Below are 16,151 nucleotides of genomic sequence, written 5' to 3'. Positions count from 1 at the left end.
GGCACCCCTGCTCTACACAAAAGGATCTTGAACTGCAGATTGATGAGGGCACTGGGAATTTCCCATTACAGACCCATGTGGTTTCTAAGGCTCCTTGCAGTAAAAGAAGTGGCCGTTGCACCAGTTTAAGACCATATTGTAGATACTTTGCATTGTACAAGATTGCAGTGGTTCTCACACTTTTAGCACTGGGGTCCACTTTTAGAATGAGAATCTGTCAGGACCCACCGGATCATGGTGTCATGATCAGAAGTGACATCATCAAGCAGGGAGGTTTTTAACATAGGCTGTAATCCCACCCACACTTACCCAGGAGCAAATCCCATTTACTATCATTGTTAAAAAAATAAACATAGTAGCTTGTTAAAAGTACAGGTCTGTCACATTTCCCCAAATGCAGTCACATACCCTGGTAGCATCAAGTCCAATATATTAAAAATAAAATACTGAAATGAATGGGGACCCACCTGAAATGGGCTCGCGACCCACCTAGTTTAGAAACACTGGTTTATTGGGTAGGTGACCCTGTTGCATATATGCCTGAGCTCATGTGACAGGGTGTCTTTGGCAGGAAAAGAAAGTTTCTGGTTCAGTATACAACTGAGCCTTTTACATGTGTTCTTCTGAAGAGATAAGCAAGCACCGAGCAGCAAAAATGACAAACCGCTTTCCCCTTGACGCTCTCCTCTCTATCCTAGCGAATTTTGATTAAAAGTTATAGCAAATGGGATCTCTCTGCATTATTCATTACCCAGAAGGCTTTCACTGTGAGATTGGAGGCTAAGAAGAAAGAGCAGCCAAAAGTCGAAGGCTTCAGTAGAAAGAAGTTGGGGAGATTCTCCGGCTGAAGGGCTCAGAGTGTGTGTTCTGTTTGGTCACGGTCAACGGGAGTCCGTGAGGCTGAGGCAACTGGGTTACAGTCCTGCGTTGTGGGTGCCCCAGTGACAGTTACAAGGTTATATGTTTTTGCCATAACCTTGACCCAGGTGTTGTAAATGCATCCATTTTGGGTCGGACTGGCTTCTAACTGAGCAAAGGAATACTTCAGAGTGGTCTTCGGTTAGCAAGGGGGAGCAACTAAGAACATAAGAGCATAAGAAGAGCCTTGCTGGATCAGGCCAAAGGTCCATCTAGTCCAGCTTCCTGTATCTCACAGTGGCCCACCAAATGCTTCAGGGACAACACAAGACAACAGACACAATCTGCATCCTGTTGCCCTCACCTGCATCTGGCAATCAGAGACAGCCTCTAAACCTCTAAAACCAGGAGCTTGCAGATACCTACCATGGCTTGTAACCAGTGATGAACTTTGCCTTCAGAAATTTGTCCAATCCCCTCTTAAAGGCATCCAGGTAAGATGCCATCACTACTATCCTTATCCATCTCAGCACAGCTTTTTATCCTTGGCTGTCTGATGTGACTTGTGTCTCTTAGATTTGTGAGATGTGTTGCGATAAGAAGCATTTTTTCCCACTCATTTCACTTTCTAAACTGCGTTGTGACCTCTTTTTGTCTGAAAAAGCAGTACAGTGGGCCCTCCTTATCCACAGGCAACGCCTGCAGATTTCTGTATCTGCTGGAGGGCCTTGGAGGACATCCCAGACACAACTGGAAGTCACTTCTGGTTTGCGCTAACAACTTTGGGTCACTTCTTGGAAGTCCTCTGAGGCCCTCCAGTCCCAGATTTCATTATCTGCAGAATTCGGTATCTGCCCCCGGGGTGTGTGTGTGTGTCTCCTGGAATGAATCCCCTGCAGATATCAAGGGCCTACTGTTTCCCCTGGGGGCTGGGGATAAGAATAGGCCCTCAGTTTGGCTGTACTTGTCGTAAGAGGCGACTAAACAGCCACCGGGTAGATGGGACTCGTCAGCCTGGGAAGGCAGCTCGTCTGAGAGAAGGAAAACTCTGATCCCAAACCTCCACTGCCTTGTGGCTACATCCAGTTATGGAAAAGGCTTCAGGAGTCAACCTCGAGGCAAAATCCGGAGCCGGAGTCCCTGAGACAGTTCATGGCTGAACACAGTCACGTTCTGGCAACTCCTGCGGCGCCGCTGGAACTAACCGTATTGGCCTCTGCCTTTCCATTGGACCATTTCAGCGACGTGGAGAGAGGGGATTTGCTGCATGGGAAACAGCCTATCCTCCATACCTACTTTACCCAGGCTTCGCGCACTGGAGAGGACACTCTGTTCCAGAGCCACCATTCGGAGCGTGACACCATAGTCTTCCGAGACTGAAAGGTGCCAACAAAAACTGTTTATAAACGTAATAATGACAACAACCCTGGTGTCCAACACACCCCATGTCGGTTGCTGCCATCCATAACCTGGAGCAGCAAAAGGATGTAGCAGTTCAATACAGTTTCTCACTGAGTGATGTTCAGGGTCTGTTGCGTAGCTCTGTCTGAAGGTGGGAGAAGCGTTGCCCCAGATGAGGTCATCAAATCAAATTGACTCCCTGAGGCTTTTTGTCTCCTCGTAGTTTGTGGCTTGAATCATGACAGTTGTCCGCTCTGCAGTACATTCAGTTGTTCCTTCCCTTTGTCATGCCCTGGATTGCGCAGCTTAATCCGCAGGTGGCTGGTGAGTCAATCCTGGGCAAGGCTCGGACGTGATGGTTTGCGGTCCTTTTCCTGCAAAAAAATGTCCGTGAGGCTTTTTTTCAAGGCTCGCCGCCTGCCCTGCCAGCCAGGAGTCCCTGCTGCTCTCGGAAATTGCATCTCGCAATCACATTGGTTCTATCTGCCCTGGTGTTTTGCTGGCATCCGCTGTGACGATGATTTAGCTTGATCAGGCAGCTCTGAGACTATTAGCGGGGATGGTGTTGGGACACGCTGGATTTATGACGGCGTTCCGTTCGACCTACAGCATAAATGGCACAAATGAAGTCCTGCTTCAGAGGGCTTTTTTTTTTTTTTTGCAAGGGCATTCCCAGTCAAATTTAATTCTCTGTGGGTGTGTTTGCAGGATACTTCGATTGGGGTTATTGGGAACAACGTGGCATATGTCTGTACTGTATACGCATGTGCATGTGTTCTCTCTCTAGTCAGGAGTATATTCCCCTCTCTTCCCCAAGGTGGGACATGTTCAGTAAATTAGTGATGTGAGGCTTTTGCGGAGTTCTTTGCCTCAGAAGAACATAAGAACAGCCCCACTGGATCAGGCCATAGGCCCATCTAGTCCAGCTTCCTGTATCTCACAGCGGCCCACCAAATGCCCCAGGGAGCACACCAGATAACAAGATACCTCATCCTGGTGCCCTCCCCTACATCTGGCATTCTGACTTAACCCATTCCTAAAATCAGGAGGTTGCGCATACACATCATGGCTTGTACCCCATAATGGATTTTTCCTCCAGAAACTCGTCCAATCCCCTTTTAAAGGTGTCTAGGCTAGACGCCAGCACCACATCCTGTGGCAAGGAGTTCCACAGACCGACCACAGGGTGAGTAAAGAAATATTTTCTTTTGTCTGTCCTAACTCTCCCAACGCTCAATTTTAGTGGATGTCCCCTGGTTCTGGTATTATGTGAGAGTGTAAAGAGCATCTCCCTATCCACTCTGTCCATCCCCTGCAAAATTTTTTATGTCTCAATCATGTTTCCCCTCAAGCGTCTCTTTTCTAGGCTGAAGAGGCCCAAACGCCGTAGCCTTTCCTCATAAGGAAGGTGCCCCAGCCCCGTAATAATCTTAGTCGCTCTCTTTTGCACCTTTTCCATTTCCACTATGTCTTTTTTGAGATGCGGCGACCAGAACTGGACACAATACTCCAGGTGTGGCCTTACCATCGATTTGTACAACGGCATTATAATACTAGCCGTTTTGTTCTCAATACCCTTCCTAATGATCCCAAGCATAGAATTGGCCTTCTTCACTGCCGCCGCACATTGGGTCGACACTTTCATCGACCTGTCCACCACCACCCCAAGATCTCTCTCCTGATCTGTCACAGACAGCTCAGAACCCATCAGCCTATATCTAAAGTTTTGATTTTTTGCCCCAATGTGCATGACTTTACACTTACTGACACTGAAGCGCATCTGCCATTTTGCTGCCCATTCTGCCAGTCTGGAGAGATCCTTCTGGAGCTCCTCACAATCACTTCTGGTCTTTACCACTCGGAAAAGTTTGGTGTCGTCTGCAAACTTAGCCACTTCACTGCTCAACCCTGTCTCCAGGTCATTTATGAAGAGGTTGAAAAGCACCGGTCCCAGGACAGATCCTTGGGGCACACCGCTTTTCACCTCTCTCCATTGTGAAAATTGCCCATTGACACCCACTCTCTGCTTCCTGGCCTCCAACCAGTTCTCAGTCCATGAGAGGACCTGTCCTCTAATTCCCTGACTGTAGAGTTTTTTCAGTAGCCTTTGGTGAGGGACTGTGTCAAATGCCTTCTGAAAGTCCAGATATATAATGTCCACGGATTCTCCCACATCCACATGCCTGTTGACCTTTTCAAAGAATTCTATAAAGTTCGTGAGGCAAGACTTACCCTTACAGAAGCCATGCTGACTCTCCCTCAGCAAGGCCTGTTCATCTATGTGTTTTGAGATCCTATCTTTGATGAGGCATTCCACCATCTTACCCCGTATGGATGTTAGGCTGACCGGCCTATAGTTTCCCGGGTCCCCCCTCTTTCCCTTTTTAAAAATAGGCGTGACATTTGCTATCCTCCAATCTTCTGGTACCGTGGCTGTTTTGAGGGACAAGTTGCATACCTTAGTCAAGAGATCTGCAACCTCATTCTTCAATTCCTTAATAACCCTTGGGTGGATGCCATCAGGGCCCGGTGACTTATTGATCTTTAATTTATCAATGAGGTCTGAAACATCTTCTCTTTTAACCTCTATCTGACTTAACTCCTCGGTCAGGAGGGGCCGTTCGGGCAGCGGTATCTGCCCGAGGTCTTCTGCCGTGAAGACAGATGCAAAGAACTCATTTAATTTCTCTGCCATCTCTAAGTCTCCTTTTATCTCCCCTTTCCCTCCCTCACCATCCAGAGGGCCAACATCTTCTCTGGCGGGTTTCCTGCTTCTAACATATTTGAAGAAGCTTTTATTATTCCCCTTAATGTTGCCGGCCATGCGTTCCTCATAGTCTCGCTTGGCCTCCAGTATCACCTTCTTACATTTCTTTTGCCACAGTTTATGTTCCTTTTTATTCTCCTCATTAGGGCAAGACTTCCATTTACGGAAGGAAGCTTCCTTGCCCTTCACAGCCTCTCTAACTTGTCTGGTTAGCCATGCGGGCACCCTCCTGGATTTAGTGGGACCCTTCTTTCTTTGCGGTATACACCTCTGCTGGGCCTCTATTACTGTTGTTTTAAGCAGCCTCCATGCACTCTGGAGAGATTGGACTCTTTTTACCCTCCCTTTCAACCTCCTTCCAACCAGCCTCCTCATTTGGTGGAAGTCTGCCCGTCGGAAGTCAAGGGTTTTTGTTAGAGATTTGCCTGGTATTCTTCCCCCAGCGTGCACGTCAAAACGGATCGCAGCATGATCACTGTTCCCCAATGGCTCAGTAACGTTTACATCTCTAACCAGGTCCTGCATACCGCACAAAATTAAATCCAGAGTCACCTGTCCTCTGGTGGGCTCCGAGACTAGCTGATCTAAGCCACAGTCATTTAGCACGTCAAGAAATCCGGTTTCCTTATCGTGACCAGAACACAAATTGACCCAGTCAATATGAGGATAATTGAAGTCCCCCATGATTACAACCCTGTCCCTCCTTGTCACCTCCCTGATCTGTTTCCTCATTTCAAGGTCCCCATCCGATTTCTGGTCTGGAGGACGATAGCACGCCCCCAGTATTACATCGCTGCACAAGCCTGGTAATTTAACCCACAGAGATTCTACGGTGGAGTCGGACCCACCTTCAATCTCTACTTTGCTGGATTCTATCCCTTCCTTAACATAAAGGGCCACCCCACCTCCAACACGCCCCTGCCTGTCCCTCCTGTAGAGTTTATAGCCCGGGATTGCGGTATCCCACTGATTCTCCGCATTCCACCAGGTTTCCGTTATGCCCACTATATCAATATTTTCCCTTGTCACCAGACATTCCAGTTCTCCCACCTTTGCTCATAGACTTCGGGCATTCGCATAAAAGCATTTATACACGGAATGCCCCAGGATGGGCTGCTTATTCGCTCCTTTGTCCCCGCATCCTCTCATTGTGCCAAACCGTCTATCACATCCCATCACCCTACCTTTCCCAATTTCTTCTCCTACCCTGCCTTTGTCTTGTTGTTCTCTAACCTCCCCATCCTCATCCCATAGGGATGAGGAGTCCCGAACCGGATGCCCCTCGGCTCCTGTCGGCCTTCCCCCAGGGATCAGTTTAAAAGCTGCTCTGCCTCCTTTTTAATGTTATGCGCCAGCAGTCTGGTTCCATTCTGGTTCAAATGGAGCCCGTCCCTCTTGTACAGGCCCCGCTTGTCCCAAAACGTTCCCCAGTGCCTAACGAATCTAAACCCCTCCTCCCTACACCACCGTCTCATCCACGCATTGAGACCCCTGATCTCCGCCTGCCTAGCTGGCCCTGCGCGTGGAACAGGTAGCACTTCAGAGAACGCTACCTTTGAGGTCCTGGCTTTCAGCTTCCTGCCTAAAAGCCTAAATTTGGCCTCCAGGACCTCCCAGCTACACTTGCCCACGTCGTTGGTGCCGACATGCACCACAGCCGCTACCTCTCCCCCAGCACTGTCTACTAGCCTGTCTAGACGAGAAGTGATGTCCGCAACCTTCGCACCAGGCAGGCAAGTCACCATGCGGTCCTCACATCCATCGCAAACCCCCCTCTCTATGTTTCTAATAATCGAATCCCCCACTACAAGAAGCCCCCGACCCCCCTCCCGCCGAGGAGTATCCCGAGTGCGCTCGGATACGGGCCCATCCCCTGGAGAAGGGATCCCCCCTAGGGGATTGTTTCCCTCCTCTCCAGGATGACGTCCTCCAGTTCCGAGACTTCCCACCCGGGCAGCCGAGGAGCTGCACGCCTGAGGTTGGGACGAAGCCTGATCGTCCCCGGAAGTCTCCCCACGGTCCTCCTCTGGCTGCCTGCGCTTCTCCAGGTCGGCCACCAAGGCTTCAAGGGAGCGGACGCGTTCCCTGAGAGCCTGGAGCTCCTTGCACCGAGGACACACCCATGACTTATGCCCCAGAGGCATATAATCATACATGTGGCACTCGATGCAGAACACTGGATAGCCCCCACCCTGCTGCTGGCTGTCTGACTGCATAGCTTTTTTGTTGTTGTTGTTGTTGTTGTTGTTGGGGTCCTTTTAAAAACCGTACAATGGATAGCAGCCCTTTTCTCTAGGGAAGAGGAAGGGCAGTGTATGGGGCCCTGGCCTCCTCGCCCTGCTGCTGAACTCGCCCAGATGCTAAACTCTTGTGCCTTACCTGGCACTTAGTTCCCGAGGCACTTGGTTCCCAGAGGCCACACGTGTCTGCAGAGAGCCTCACGCGATGGCCCGCCTAGCTTTATACTCCTGGCTGGCTCCTCCTCCCTCCTTCCTTCCTGATTGAAAGGGGGCTGGCCTTCCCAGGTGAGTTTACAAAAGCTCAGGAAGGCAAATGGCTGCTGATGGGCGTGACCTACTCTGCAGGCTCCTGAATGGACTGCTTGGATTAGCCTAATGGGGCTCTTAATGGGTTGGGAATTGGCCCTTCCTAGGTCCTTTCCCTCCTAGTTCTGTTCTCTTAGGCTGGACTGTTTTTGTAACCTCAAGCTAGTTTTTATTTGGGTTTGTTTAATTATTTATTGCTCTCTAGATCCTGTGTCCCAATTTACTGACCTGTTTAGGTTATGTTCTAACTTAGATTAGGTTTAAGCTGGGTTAAGTATAGGTTTAATTTAAACAAGTAGAAAAAACCTGCTTTCCACTTTATCCTCCTCCCTTCCTTCGATTAGGTGCTACCTTAGGTGCAGCTAACTTTCAACTTTGATTTAAATGCCTGACCCTTGGGCTCTTACTCACGAGTAGGACTCTGCTCTTACTCACGAGTAGGACTCTGCTCCTGCTCAGAGTAGCCCTATGTACCTCCCTTAGGTGCTAACTTTCAATTTTACTCTTACTTACTCTCTGTGGTGTAAGAGAGTGGTGCCTCCTTACTCTCTGTGGTGCCTCCTTACTCTCTGTGGTGGACTGATGTGGTTACCAAACTATGCACCTTGATCCTCCTAGTGCCGCCATGAACTCACAGGGGCACTATGGGAAGTATCCCCTGGCCTCTTCTTTCTGGCTGTCCTGGGTGCCACCGTCTCGGTTTGCATGAGATCTCAAATGGCTTTCATAAAATCTCATTAAAATCGCGCAATCCAAGATGGCAGTGCCCAGGAAGGAGAGCGCCATGACCCCAGGAAGTTTGGGAACTGCTGAATTATTGGAAGGGTGTGGAGTAAATCCTTCTCTAGTAATTTGTCGCATAAAGAAACCGGTTCTTGTTTTCATCTTGGAGAAAGAAGAAACCTTCCTCCTCATTTTCACTCCTCTCCAAGGATCCCTGCTTCCATTGTTGCAATAACAGCGTGTTGGTAGGATGAGGCTATGTGAGTAGCTTTGCCCCCGCAGTGCCTTGATGTCCTGGGACAATGCCATGTAGAACCGGTTTTTGCAAAGAGGATCTCGGTGCTAAAGAAATAGGGATCTAGGAGAGTTAAGTGACTGCCAGATTGGAGTAACTGTGTGTGTGTGTGAATGTACTGTGCAGACTGGTCTCAGAAAGAAAGGTTGGAGGTGATCTCACGACAACATAGGTGCCTTTTTGATCTCGTTGCCCTCCTGGATTTTTATCCCTGCTGTCTGCTATGGGTTTTCTGGGCGCAAACCCGCCAAGCTGTTCGTACAATGCCTAGAAATGCTTAGGTGAGATCCTGCCAATATGCCCTCCCAGCTCCCATCTTGCAAATACTGCGTGTGGGACTACTCCTTGAAGTTCAAAGAGGAAGGCTATATACAGTGGGTCCTCAGTATCCACAGGGAATCCATTCCCAGACACCCTCCCAGGGGCTCAGTATGGAAAAACCGCTTGCTTTTGTTCTGACCATGGTGCACCTTGGCTGCTTGTGAGAATTTTGTCCTGCAGCTGCTATGTAATCATATCATGGTTTCTCCTCCCCATTCCTCCGTGCACCTACCTACCTACCTACCTATCTACCTATCTATCTATCTATCTATCTATCTATCTATTTATTTATTTATTTATTTATTTATTTATTTATACCCTGCCTTTCACCTGCACTCAAGGTGGCTAACAAAATAAAGCACCGATGCAAATATACGTTTGAAACAATGCTCAGACCTCAACACATGAAAACGAATAAAGCAGTAAAATAGAACAGATTCCCAATGGATCACATAAAGCTGCTAAAATAGCTTTTTATTAAAAGTGCCATCCAATGTTTTCAGAAATCAAACACATTCTTAAATAAAATTGTCTTGAGGCCCCACTGAAAGGTCCCCAAAGAGGGAGATGTTCGCAATTCCTGGGGGAGGGAATTTCACAAATGAGGCACCACCACCGATAAGGCCCTGTTAGTTGCCATCGTCTCTCCCACCTCTGTTACTGGGAACACAGTTAGAAGGATTCCCTCTGATGACCTGAGAGGGAGGGTAGGATTATAAGGAAGGAAGTGGAAGGAGACATCTTGTGAGCTGAACTGCATCCCAATTGCCCTACGGGTGGGAAAATTTTGTACATCTCAATCTTCTGGCCCTCAAAAGGAACTCTGGAATTGTCCTTGAGGTCCCAGGCCACTGCAATTTGTCTTTATTTTTTCTGTACCTTTATAACTCCTTGGAGCTCAAAAAATTTGCAGCAGGAGGAAAATACATACACAAGAATGTGCGCAGAAACCACAGGAGCCTGGGATGTGTGTTGGCAAAACGGCCCCTAGGACTGCTAGGTGTCAGTGGGAGATTTGCTAAAACATAAACTCCTTTCTGTATTTAACAAAGGCTTCTGGCAAGAGGAGCAAAGAGAATTGTGATGAACCTTTTCAACTCTCTTCCTGCCCCCCTTTGAAATGCGGAGCTCTAAATCGAGGATGGATGATCAAACTGCGACTGAGCGCTCGCAAACCCAAACCAGATTATTTAGTGTGAACGAAGCCTCCCGTGGCTCCTTCATCTCTTTCCCAGGCCTTCCGACGGGTCTCATCACCGTCCAATATAATCCCAGCTCCTGCCTGTTATCGCTGATGAAGAATATATTGCCTTTCAGATTGTCAGCTTTGGGGGAAATCTGATTTCTCCCCTTCCTCTGTTTCCCTGCAATAAGCAATTCTTCTCTTGGACACATCCACCCGCGAAAGGCTGCTTAGCTAGAATCATGAATGCAAGATTATTTTAGTAGATTGATTTGAAATGTACAGTGCTCTGGGTTTGTTTGTGTTTCCTTTTGTTTTTGCACTGCACCCTCTGACTGTGTTGTCTCCCCTCCTCAATTGTTTTGTGCTGCATAGGGTGGGAATTCCCAAACTTTGTGGAGAGGAACATAGCTGTACCACGAGAGAAATGTGATGAATGCACTGTTGTGCATAGTGTTCTACAGAGTTTTGCAAGCAAAAAGGCAGGCATTATGGCTGAATGATGTAGCCTCAAGCCTTTGAAAATGGTTCCTTGGGTCAGCTGCCCTGCTGGTACCACTGAATTTGCTGCTTAAGCTATATCGATGCGGTGGAGAGTGCATGGCTCTGTTGGAGTGTCTGCCTGTTCCCCTCCCAGTGTATGCCTTGGCAGGACCTGTGGGTTCGAGCCCCACAACCGCCCTGGCTGGGTTGCCAGACTCCCAGGGAACATCTCTGTATCTATGCAGTCACCTTTCCCTGGCTGTTGGGGGTATTGATTCAACATGGCAGACCCCTGAGAACCAAAGGGGGGGGCGTAGCCCCTTGTGATGACCCCAGTCCAGGTAACTGCAAGTTCAAGAGCAGCCATTACACAAGGCCATCACATCAACTTGTACTCTTAATCCCATGTATACACGTGATGAGAGCCAGTGGCTCTCTGCAGTACTAGGGTATTTGCATCCTGGATGATTGACAGCACAGTCCTGAGCTGCCCAAAGCGTGGGGCTGCCAGGGCGCCAAAATGGTTACTGCGGCATCCAACATTCAGATGCCCGGTCGTCAAGCATTCAGTAATCAAGTGACGAGGCCTGCATGTGTGAACCGTGCCCCTGGGCGTGAGTCTTTTGAACGTCATGGAGCTATATTTCTGGAATGAAGCGCACTCTCAAATCCTAATCAAGCATATTGTTATCTCATGAATATGCATACGGTTTTTTACCATTTTCTCTTTTCAACTTCATTTGTTGTAGGATAGGCTATGAGGTAGCAACTAACACAGGGTAAGACAGTCTTACCCTGTGTTAGGGGGTAGGTTAGGGGTAGGACAGGAATTTGAAGCTTTACCACTATGCCATGCTACTTTTTTTTTTTTTTGCTACTCTACTTTCTGTTTTTGCTGTGCTGTGTATGCTACACTGTGGGTTTTTTTGTTGACCTTGACAGGCCAAAGAAAAGGGTTTATGATGGTGGTGTGAATGTGGGAACCTTGCTGCAAATCTGCGAAGCAAAGATTCTTTCTGGCCTGCAGGAGTTTTTTGCGGCTGTTTGTGGTTTGTGTGTCTCTGCTGCAGTCTTCAAATTGCACACCGAATGTTGTGTCGGTACACGACAGACTTCTCGGGAGCTCCTCTGGTGGCCCTGCCTTCCTCGATTGTTGCTTTCTCCGTGTCTTCCTGACACGTCTTGTTGTTTGTAATTAAAAGCCTGCTGTGGAGTCAAAGGGTTTCCACCCGCCGCACCCTTGTGCTTCCGCCGCATTTGTGATGTGGACGGGAATGGGATTTGACACGGAGGGTGAAAAATTGAGGAAGGGGGTGGCTCCTGGGTCTGACTGTGGGGCCTCAAGCGAACTGCAGAGCTGCCCCTTGAACAGCAGGGCCTCTTCATGGTCTCATCAAAACTCTCTTAATGCCCTTTGACGTTCCTCTGCCGTTTCACCCAAACCAGGGTTTTTCCAAATCCTCCTTAGAATCTGTCTTGAAGTGAAATTCGGTGACAGTTCCCTTTCCCCAACACACTTCTCCACACTTTCCCCAACACACTTCTCCCTCAAACTGTGTGTGTGTGTGGGGGGGGGGGAGCAATTAGCCTCTACCACAGGCTTTTAATTTCATTTTTAATGGAAATGTCAGGTCATATGAAGCAGCCGTGGTTGAGAACAAAACCGCCACTTGGTGTGCGGAATTTTGTCTGTGGTCACTACCTGCCTGTGATGGCAGAAACACATTTTTACTGTATGCTGTGGCCTCTTGCAGCTTCTGTCAGAGATGATTGCTACAGGTGGGCCACTGTATCCTTGAGGTTCTGTTCCGTGGGGACCCTGCAGATATGGAACCAAATATAATTGTGGAAAACCCTAAATGGATAGTACTATTATGGAAATAAAAAGGTCCCAGAATGGGTATGTGGGGGTCCTCGTGGATCTGCAGATATAGGACCCCATCTGTACTTAACTTGGCTATCTCCCTTCCCAACCCATCATAGGTCTTCACTCCAGATGCGTGAAGCCTTGTTGGCGAGGGAAGGTTTTCTGTGTGTGCTCAGAGGGACTCTTCTGCATTGTTACTTCTTCACTGGTTCTACATAGCCCTTCACGGCGAAAACAGATAGCTGTATGTTTAAGGCACAGAAAGGAGTTTGAAGGCGTGCCAGTGAGTTCTGTGGTAGGGTCTGCTTTGTGGGGAAGTAAACTAAAGTCTTGAATTATGAAACTATTTCATCCACCTTCACAGCGGGGAAACGTAGAGATTCTTACAAATATCTGAGGTGTGGGTTTTGACCCTTCAGTGCTTGAGTTTCAAAGAAACCGGGCCATGAGCGTGTTAGCAATTCTTGCGTTCTGTATGAAACAGAACTGTTGTCTTAGTATGTGGGGCGAGGAAATTAAACCTCCAACATGAAGTTGGTTTGAATGCATTTTGGCTTCAGGGGCAAACCAGAAAGAGCATGGACTTCTCTGTGGTGGCTCCTTTCTTGTAGAATTTATTTCCTTGCTGGACAGGTTCTATAAGGACCTTTGGAAGGTTTGAAGGAGGAAAAAAAATCTTTCTTATTCCAGAAGGCTTTTTGGAGCCCTTCTGCTATGTTGGTATTCTTTTAATCCAGTTTTATTGTTTGCTATGTTCTTAATTGAGGTTCATGGCATTTTATGTGTATATTTTTTAATAGTTGCTTTTACAGTATTTATTTTTTTTATGGATGTACGCTGCGAGTGGAGCTTTGGAGATTCTGGTGGGTGTGGTGGTAGGCTTACATAAATGAATGCATGCTTCTTCTGAAGGCACACAGCGTTCTCCCGGGGGTCCTGTGATACTGACCAAGACAGGATATTGTGATGGCTGCTGGTATTAAAAAAAGAAAGCTTCAGAAGAGGGTGTGATGAATTGAGGGAAGGTGGGTCTGTCTGTAGGCTGGTCCTATCGTGCCCTGCTTGTGAATGTCTCAATGGCCATTGTCAGAAGACAGAATTGTGACGAAAATGAGAAGATCTTTCATTGCAACAGTATGTAGCAAGCTATGTGTACAGTATATAAAAATCTATTTCTCGGCCACCGTGGTACATTTCGGTTGTTAGCTTCCCCTTGCTAAATGACTTAACTGCATGACTCAGTTCTGTGCTGCCCCTGTGGTGTCATCCTAATAAATATGATTATTTGCATAATCTGGTGACACAGACGTGCCCTTCTCTTGGGATCCATGCGATAGCCGAAGATCTATGGCAGCATCGGTTCCTGCAATCAGACACGGCCAGGGGAGCCAAACCCCACCCTTGTCTTTCAAAATAGAGAAATGTCTTGAAATCTTGCGGCTTTCTTTTGGAGAAACTTGCATTTTAAAGCTGAAATACCAGTGTGGATGGATTAGGTCAGGGCTTTTCAGACTGGGGTGTAGTGACGCCCCAGCCTGTGGGTGCTGGCCACTTTCACCTTAAGGGGCGGGGGCAGCCTGGAGGCAAGGAGGAGGCAGCAGCATGATCCCCACGGTTGCACCGCTGGGGGGGGGGCTGCAGGGGTTTGGGTACACTTGGCTGCCTCCTGCAGCCTCCCGGTGGTGCGGGGAGTCCTGTGCGACCTTCTGCAGGGCTCCCTGCAGCTTCAGAAGGGAAAGTGGAGCGATCTCACTCCACTTTGGCTTTAGCCAGGGACGGGCGGGTAGTGGAAGGCGGGGCTGGGATCCGGCAGTTATGCTGGATCTGAACCCCTGTTCCTGAGGAAGATCAGAGCAGCCTGAAGTTGCTCGAGTCTCCTTGGACTTTTGCCACCTCAAGAGGTGGTGCAAGTCCAAGGAGACCCATAGGGGCAAGGGTGCCTTGCTCAGAGGTAAGGGGAAAAATGACCCCTTGCCTCTGGTTGAACCACTTTTGGCCCCTATCCTTTGCTGGGTACAGCTCAAGCCTCCTGGTTTGCCTGTTCCAGCACAGGATAGGATTGTGCCTTTAGTCTGTTCCATCTTCTGCACTCATCAAAGCACGTGGTCCTTTGCAAGGCAGAGAACAGAAATCTAAGGAAAACACAATTGCTTTTTTATAGTAGCAAAGCTAGAGAAAAGGCAAGTATCTAGCTGTATCAAACATGTCACAGATAGTATAGGAAGACTGGTGCAAAAGGAAAATATCAAGACAATTTACAAAACCAATAGTCAAGTTACAGCAGATCCTGCGACCCCCAAAAGATGAAAGAGACCCACATTTACAGGCAGGGGTATATCAGATCCCATGTTGCTGGGGAAAGGTATAGATTGGCACTGCCAAAAGGAGTATACAGACCAGAGTGAAGGAACATGAAAGACATTGGGCACAATCCTAACCAGGTCTACTCAGAAGTAAGTCCTAGTTTGTTCAATGGGGCTTACTCTCAGGAAAGTGTGGTTAGGATTGCAGCCTTTGTTGCTTAAAACAGATGGAAAAATCAGCAACTGCAGAACACTCAGTGACAACAGGACAGAAAGAGGATTTTGAACACACTGGATTGTTGTCTAATACTACACATTGCCAGGCACGTATGTATAGAGAGGCAGGTGAAATATATAAGCGTCAAAACAATCTGAATAGGAAAGAAGAAGCAATGAGAGTTAATAATGCCTGGCTGCCAGCCCTGAAAAATGTTACTCAGAGAGTAAGGAGCCAGGTGGGGCTAACAGCTGGCAATGATGTTCCCTGATTCAGTGGGCAATCAGCTACAACCTGTGTAAGAACAGCCCCAAGTTCAGTGCCTGAGGAAGACGGTGGCCTCTGAGGAAGCTCCCCAAAGCCATGGGTGAAATGTCAGGTTTCAGTGTTTAGGTTTGAGTTGTTAGCTTCTTGCTCTAGTCTTTTTAGTTCTAATTTTTATTTGATGTTTAGTTTTCAGTTTTATTCCTCACTTACTTGAGCTTCAAGTGTGGTTTTGGTTTTTTAGAGTTTCTAACTTGGTTCCTGTTTTTAGTTTTAGTTTTTTAGGTTGAGTTTTAGTTGTTTTTGGTTTAAGTTAGTTTTAGTTAACTAGTGGGGATAATGGGGATAGTTAGTTAGTTAATTAGATAGTTTAGTGGGGATAGTTAGCCCCCACCCCCTTTTTTAGGATTGGTTTAGGCTCATTAGGTAAAAAAGCCAGACCGCGGCACCCAGCCTGAAAAACTGTTTATAGTTCAATATGGATTCCAGCCGTGAAAGCCTTAGCATGTCTATCAAAGCTAGAAATTAATTTAAGCATTTCACCAGGCAGAAAGCCATTGGAAACCAAACTGATAATATTACTAAGGGTGCAATCCTGACCCTCACTTGGGCTGATGCAAGTCCCCTGTGCTGGCTGGAAAGTGTTGCATTTTCCGGGGAGGTAGGCTGGCTCATGGCTGTACGCTGGCCTGCCTGTGCTGACACTGGCCCTGGAGGATGATGGGTGAGTTGCATCGGCCACTACAGGAGGAGTCATAAATCATAACTATGAAGTAATTACATATGAAGTAATTACAGCCGGTTTTGTTCCAAAATTGGAACAACTTGAGCCTTAAGACTGTGGCACCAAAAAGACAAGGAAAAAGTCAAGGAAGACGAGAACATTTTCACTGCTTGCTTATAGGTGGGCAGTTGTGAGAATT

General features: G+C 47.8%; 1 protein-coding gene across 1 annotated transcript in view; it reads left to right on the top strand.

Moving 5' to 3' along the window:
• CSMD2 (CUB and Sushi multiple domains 2) overlaps window positions 1-16,151 on the top strand; it is a 594,109-nt gene that overhangs the window by 53,556 nt on the left and 524,402 nt on the right. The gene's annotated exons all lie outside the window — the stretch shown is intronic.

Source organism: Tiliqua scincoides, chromosome 10 (genome assembly GCF_035046505.1).
Source record: "Tiliqua scincoides isolate rTilSci1 chromosome 10, rTilSci1.hap2, whole genome shotgun sequence".
In the NCBI taxonomy this organism is placed as follows: domain Eukaryota; kingdom Metazoa; phylum Chordata; class Lepidosauria; order Squamata; family Scincidae; genus Tiliqua; species Tiliqua scincoides.
This window is presented reverse-complemented; position numbering and strand designations above follow the sequence as displayed.